Consider the following 7500-nt stretch of genomic DNA (forward strand, 5'->3'; position numbering starts at 1 on the left):
TAAATATAGGCTAATGGAAGAGCCAGCGACGGTGGGGTTTGGGATAGGTGTAGCCTAAAGGAAGCAATAGATAGTGAAGTTTTAAATATCCCATCATCATGTTGCTTACCTTTCACTGATAAGCAAAGCCCATATGTCATTGTTGGTGATGAGGCATTCCCAATTAAGCCCTATTTGATGAAACCTTTCCCAGGAAGGGAATTAAAGTAAAAACTATATTCAATTATAGGTTGTCAAGAGCAAGGCGCACATCAGAAAATGCCTTTGGTATCATTCAGTAGTATTTAAGGTGTTATCAAAACCTATCCAAACTTGTCCAAACAATGTAAAGGACATTTTGTTTGCTATAGTGGTTTTACATAATTTTATCCGTGCACAATCTAAGAATTTGTATGCACCCCTGAAATAAGAGAGAGTTTATCAAACAGTGGTTTGGATAGTAGTCCTGGACATGGCGGACGTAGTACCAGTGATACCCAAAATGTAAGGAACACATTAATGGATTATTACTTTAATAATGAAGGGGCAGTACCACTCAAGATGAACGAGCCTATATGCACTAGTGGACATTTTCTCCCATATGCCTTTGAATACTTGCATTTGTATATACAGTAATCTTAAAATAAAAATTCATTATTTGTTCAATTGCTATTATTTACCCTCAGTACTTACAAGAAAGTTATGAAGAGCGATGTGAATTTAAATATGTACCCTGCGATACCTGGAGAAACAAATCCTGAAATTGCTTTAATCAACTTTATTACATAGAAAATGTTTAAAAGCTGCATGACATCAATCTTGATTAGACTGAACTTTATTGTATACAAAATGTTTACAGCTACAGGAACTTGATTAGACTAGAAAGCCTGAGGTCTTACAGATCATGTATTTGAAATTCAAATTAGCACCAGAGATTAAATACTGACAGAATTTAGCACCAAATTGATAACTACTGTTAACCTACTTTATCATCAGGTAAGCCATATTCTGCTCAGTTTTCAGGACGACTTGGGAAATCCTAGCTGCTGCAACCTTTTGTCCATTTACTAGTAGGGACCTTATCCAAACCTCAACTGTTTTTCCCACACTGAAACCTAGGTCATTAGGGCGTACTGGTGTTGCCCAATTCTTTTGAGGGTTTGCAAGCATTCGTCCTCAAATGAATTTTGTAGCTTCCTCTTCTTACTACTGTTACTTGCTTTTTTGGTTCTGTAGAGATGAAGTTGCGGAAGTTGTTGGTGCAACAGACCGATCAGAACTTCCATTAGAAAGGTCAAAGCTGGGGACACAGGCTGAGTTAAAGAACCCATACTTGACTCTCCAATTTGAAATTCATCAAAAGTGTTTTGAGTAACCTCAATAACTAGAGGATTATCTATAGGATTTACCTGTAAATAAAAAAAATATATATATTACTCTACTATGAATATGTTGATAACATAAACTGCTGTATAATGGATCAGTTTTAGGTAATGATGCATTAGTAATTATAATTTAAGATTATGGAAGGGCAAGCATAATTCCCTTTACTTAACTAAAAATATTAGATTTTTCATTGACCTTACTGACCTAACCTTACACTTTTGTTTACCTGGGCCTACAGCAGGTTTATTGTGTAAATTTGATTCTTTAAATGCCAAGTAATTATACCTATTATTAAACTGCTATGTAAATAATGTAATACACATATGTATATACTTACTTGTTCATTAATGTCACTGGAATATGTAGGTTGTGAAGCCACTGTATCATGTAAAAGACATCAAATCAAACAATTCCCACTTGGAGCTTGGTTTACCACATGAACCACTTGGAGCAGCCTGAATTTTTTTAAATTCATGGATGAAGTATCCCTTCAAATTACTAAATTTTGCCCGCACTTGATCTGAAAGGGAAAAACATATATTTAGCTTGATATAAAATTATTAACTAATGAACTAAATATCTTTACAGAAATTATTTAGGTATATTAAATGTTTCATGCTAGGTTAGCATGATGTCCCTTTCAGGGCATGGGTTGCAGACTTGCCTACACGTTTAAAAAATCTTAGGTGAAGTGTGAAAATTAGGTTAGGATAACCTAAGCTTCTATAGGCTAATTAGTATACAGTCGGCAGTAGTTCAAACTAGGCTAGGAATAGCTTACTTCTAGACCAGCCTATATAGGTCTAGGCATATATTGCCGCTGAAAAATAGAATAGTCCTAACTTTTTATTTACACAACCTGAGTCAGGTTCTGTAGCCTAGCCAGAGTCAGGTTCTGTAGCCTAACCAGAGTCAGATTCTGTAGCCTAACCAGATTCAGGTTCTGTAGCCTACCCAGTCAGGTTCTGTTGCCTAGTATAGCTACTAGCCTAAATGAAGCTAGAGAAGCACTAAAATATCACAGATTTGTGTTTATGTAATTTGATAATGCACACATGATAGCATAACGAGAGTAGACCTAGGCTATAAGACAATCTGATATCCCAGATATAGTAGCAGACTTACCTGTATGAAGGTCAGCAAGTTCTGGAAACTTTTCCCCGAGTCGCTTGGTGATTTCTTCATAATTCTTCATCTTGAGACTTTTTTCATAAAACTATCATGCTTGCGGTCCCATAAGCATCGTCTCCCCCTCAAATCTTCTACCAAAAACTGCTCTGATGACCTTGTCCACTGTACCAAGCCCTCCATCTTTCTCTTGATGTCTTGAAATGCGCGCCCTCCCTCCCAGATGTAAACAAACGATAAAGTCGACGGTAGAGGGAGAGGTGGGTTGAATAATTGAATTCGATCGTTATCGCTTTCAAAATTCGTTACGACGACACTAAAAAGTCGTCGTCAAAACATTAAAAGTTGACGTCACATTCAAAAGTCAAACGGAAATATTGCTATATAGTGTGACAGCGCCTTAACTGGGCAGGTGGAAGATTTCACTGACATTAGCTACTAATAACTCTATAGAAAGAGATGGATAATATGGAAACAAGTGAATACACAAAATATTGAAAAAATCTTTGTGAGAGTAATTTCTCACGATGTAGATATTATATTCCTGATAACGATTAATTACTGCTTAGAGGCCAATTAAAACAGCGTTACATCACACAAACACCTTATCTACACTGCATAGCACACCATTGAAATTTCCCACGGCTCCTGAGTTGCGATTTATATAGCAACATGCGCAATTACGGGACAACGAACATATTACACTTCCATATGCGTATGTCTGTGTAACACACACACACACACACACACACACACACACACACACACACACACACACATATATATATATATATATATATATATATATATATATATATATATATATATATGTATATGTATATATATATGGATGTATATATTATAACTGCGGTTGTGTAATCATGGACTCATGGCAACAATATCAATTGCCAAGTACTGCATTTTGTAGTAGAATTTTTGCTTCAAACTATCCATAACTCAAAACCAATATGTTTTTAGTAACTTTTTTGGTGCATTACACTATCAGTGTAACAATGTGGTGATTTAATACAGAGTAAAAGTTCATTTCATGACATGATCACATAAACTTACCAAGCCCATTTTGAGACAAAGTGCAATAGAGGGTATATTATTCACAAAAATACCCTGCCTCCTGATGCAGAGGGGTATTTTTGAGCCTTGGGGTGTTTTACCTTGTATATATACCTCAGCTCCATCGTTATACCCTTTCTGTACCTTTGACTTTTTACAGTGTAGCTGCAACCCCCTTCATTCCTTTTACTATACCTCCGTTCATATTCTCTAGCTTCCGTCTTGCTCTCCACTCTCTCCTAACAAGCGTTTTAACATTATAATTAGCACTGAATAACCTCATGGGTCCCAGCTCTTGCCCTTGGCCTAAATTCTATCTTCCACTTCCAACGCTTGGTTCGTATCATGTCCCAAGAACGAAAAACTTTAAAATATAATAAAAATGAATGAAGCAGCTGTATTCGGGGAAGGACCCTCGACGAAGCACATTTAGGGCAGGTTACCTCACTGGAATTTTAATCAATTTCTATCGAGCATCTTTAACAATCGTAGATTATCTTGAGATTTAGACGACTTCTCTGAAGAGAATTCGAGAGTTAACACCGACTGGTAGTGTCTGTCCTCGAAACCGTCTTCGTTCTTCCCTCTCTCACACTTTTTGAGGACACTTATGAATCTTAAGTTCTTATAAGATATTGTTGAGAGAGGGAGATAGGGAGGGAAGGAAGAAGGGGATGGAGAGATGGAGGGAAGGAAGAAGGCAATGGGGAGGGGGGAGGGGGAGGGGAGGGGGGGGAAAGATAGGTGGATCACGTACTTAAATCATCTGATGTAGTCGAAGGCACCTTCCCTAAAACGGCGGTATGAGAGCTTTGCATTAAAAGGAAAAATGTTCAGGTGTAAACAAGAAGGGATTCGTCTCCATAAAATACGATAAAGATCAGCAATGAATCTCAAGAAACGAATGAAGGACAACTTCAGAAAAGAAAGAATATAAAAGCAGCATTTACCCAGAGAAATAATTATGCGCAAACTTTAGCCGTAATTCAGAATTACTTTCAGAAAAAAGATTCCAAAACCATAAAATATGCTCAAACTTTGAATTGTTTTTGAGAAACAAAATCACACGTTGCAATAAAGCTGAGCATTAATCAGAATCACGGTACACTCAGAACAGTGCTGTATCATACGAAGCATGTATAACATTAATAATATTTGATTAATGATAAAATAAACCTTAGGTCAGTGGACTCATTAAAATTAAGTAATGATAAGAGCCAAAGATCTCGAAGAGTTTAATTCATCATCGTCAGTGGCTGACCCTTTAATCTTGGCTATTTCTTGGATGATGCGCGGCATCATAGGCCTACATTCTATTTCTATACTATTTTGAAATTGGTCTCTCATATCTTCACTATTCAGCATTGGAAATCTCTTCCAGCTTCCGTTATCCTTATATCTAGCAGCCTTCCGTCATTTAAATGGCTGGTCTATCGTTTCTTTCAGGGTTAAGTTACTTTTTTCTTTTTCCACCAACTTGTTCTAAATTTTACAAGGCACTCAGGTACCTGTCTTATTACCTATTGTTCAATAAAACACACACACACAAAACACCTATGCAGGTATCACACATGACAACCGAACAGCGAACCTTCCCAATTATGTTGTACAAACATCCAGGTTCCGGGTATTCGAGATCTCCAGTTTCTTATATTTTCTGCATATTCCCTTGAAGGTAATTATCTAAAATTATAATCCGTTTTCATTCTGGTTCATTCATTATCCCTTACTCCTCCGTTTCAATTGCTCTAGGCACTTTTTTCTACGTATATTTATGAGTCATTCTTCAAGCATATTATTTCCGTTATATATTTACTTTCAAAACTGCCGTATTTTAAAAATAACAAAAGATTTGTAACTTAAGGTTGATCTCATATTTACTCTGAATTATAGTCTTTAGATATAAAATAGGATATTAAATTTCAATTAAATCTTTAAGATATTTTCTCTCCTTGAATTATTTAGGTGCAGCCACCATAAACAATAAGCAACCAAAAATAAAAGTATGGTCATTATTCTCGCGAAACTTGTAGAACTTGAAAATACCTCCTCGCTTGATCATTTTAGCCAAAATTATTTTTTCGCTAGTTTTACACACAGAATTCCTCACATAATGTTCGAAATGTTTCTGCATCATAAAGAAAGTAAAAATACATTTATGCTAAATCAAGATGCGAAAATGCAAAATAGTTACTAGTGCTAAACAATTAGCAAGATACAAGACGATAATTTAACTTTAAATTAAAATCTATGCTTTCACATTTATCGTCGCGATACGATAAATCTTATGAAAAGTGCCTACTTCAATATGAATTAAGGTTAATGTAATTTGTCATCCCACTTTGATTACAGTTTTCTTTAATTAACAACATTACTTAACAGTACTACTGTTAACTAGTAATTTATGCTAATTTCTAAAATAAACTAATATTTTCCTTGAAACATTGAGACATTCTTCACAAATCATTCGGCAAGTTTGCCCTTAAGACATTTAATGTGTCCTTAAGACATTTAATGTGTCAATGACTTATGATATAAAAACAAATTACAGATACAAAGAAAATTACAAGGCTACACAACGATGCAGTCCGTATCAAAACTACCAGCCGACTCATAGGAAGAATGACGTACACTTTCCATAAATGTTTTTAAAAATTCCATGCCATATTTTATAGGCCTTCTGCTAAGAACTGAACAAGTAAGTCATCCCAAGCTTCAAAGGCAGCAAACCACTATACGGGAGTCACAAAATTTGCAAGCACCAAACCACGACTTGGACGATTACGTTGTTAGGAAAACCGAATGGCAATTAGAAACATAGCAAACGCAAAATTACGCTTGCAGATAAGTAATTGTATACTTAAACTTGAACATAAACATGAAACTTATATATAGAAACTACGACATTCGAAATTAGTTAATGAAAACAAGTGCCCATAAATTCCTAGAAATTGCCGCCACACGCTGTTTAAGATCAGCAGGGTATCCAGCCAATCAGCAGGTATTCTGTAGAACGTATGCTAGAGGAGAAATGCTCCAAGGTGGAGTAGCTTTTGCCTAGAATAATTTGACACCATACCATGTAAACTTGGACAAATGTTTTCGCTTAAGATGAAAAGAACGTTTTATGCCGAGTACCTTGACCGGAGAGAGTTTAAATATTCCAGATAGTGCCATGACACATATTTATGTTCTGAGAATATATAGAATAAATGTTTTAAACAGAATGCGATGATTCATAAAAATCTGGAGAACTGAATATTTGTTAGTCCGCTAGGAAACATGGAATAATGTACGGGACGTTATCATTAAGGCAGCGTAATCAAGTATAATTGGTAACAATAACGGAAGTGAGAACCGTAGATGAGAATTATAGAATCTGCTTAACAGGCAATAATGCTGGAAATTACGGTCCCACTTTATTATAGTCCTAAAGTTCTCCCTTCATCCATTCCCCTCCCACTCCCCCTCCCCACCCCCTCCTTCCCCTCGACCCCGTCTCTCTCTCTCTCTCTCTCTCTCTCTCTCTCTCTCTCTCTCTCCAAGGGCCCACCTAAGGCGGTCTGTCGGGTCGTCCCTGACCCCTGATCCTAGAGAAGCAGCAGATGCCGTCGACCAATTATTATAAATAAGCATTTTTCCTTTTTGGATTATCAGCCGGCGGCGGCACCTTCCCTTCATTTTTAATCAGAGAAAACTCTTCAACACGCCCGTCGCTCTCCAGACGCTGCTACTTCTTTCAGAAAGGATAGTTAGGACGGCGCTGAAGAAATTGTAGGATCATAAGTAAATCGTCTTTTATGAGATTTTCTCCTATGCAATTCTGGGTTTCTTCTGCTTCCTCTTCTTCTTCTTATTTTTCTTTTTGTTTCATCTGTTCACCTGCGTGTGCGTGTCGGGAGAGTGTGGGGTCGCCCCTACATTTGCCCCCACCCC

At 36.7% G+C, this 7500-nt stretch overlaps 1 long non-coding RNA gene across 1 annotated transcript; it reads right to left on the reverse strand.

Moving 5' to 3' along the window:
* Nucleotides 1-742: 742 nt before the first annotated feature.
* Nucleotides 743-2713, reverse strand: LOC136849952 (uncharacterized). Its single transcript, XR_010856489.1, has 3 exons — nucleotides 2491-2713; nucleotides 1703-1885; nucleotides 743-1388 (listed from the first exon to the last, which is right to left on the reverse strand). It is a non-coding gene; the product is annotated as an uncharacterized lncRNA (long non-coding RNA).
* Between the last annotated feature and the right edge of the window lie 4787 nt (nucleotides 2714-7500).

Source organism: Macrobrachium rosenbergii, chromosome 2 (genome assembly GCF_040412425.1).
Source record: "Macrobrachium rosenbergii isolate ZJJX-2024 chromosome 2, ASM4041242v1, whole genome shotgun sequence".
Taxonomy (NCBI): domain Eukaryota; kingdom Metazoa; phylum Arthropoda; class Malacostraca; order Decapoda; family Palaemonidae; genus Macrobrachium; species Macrobrachium rosenbergii.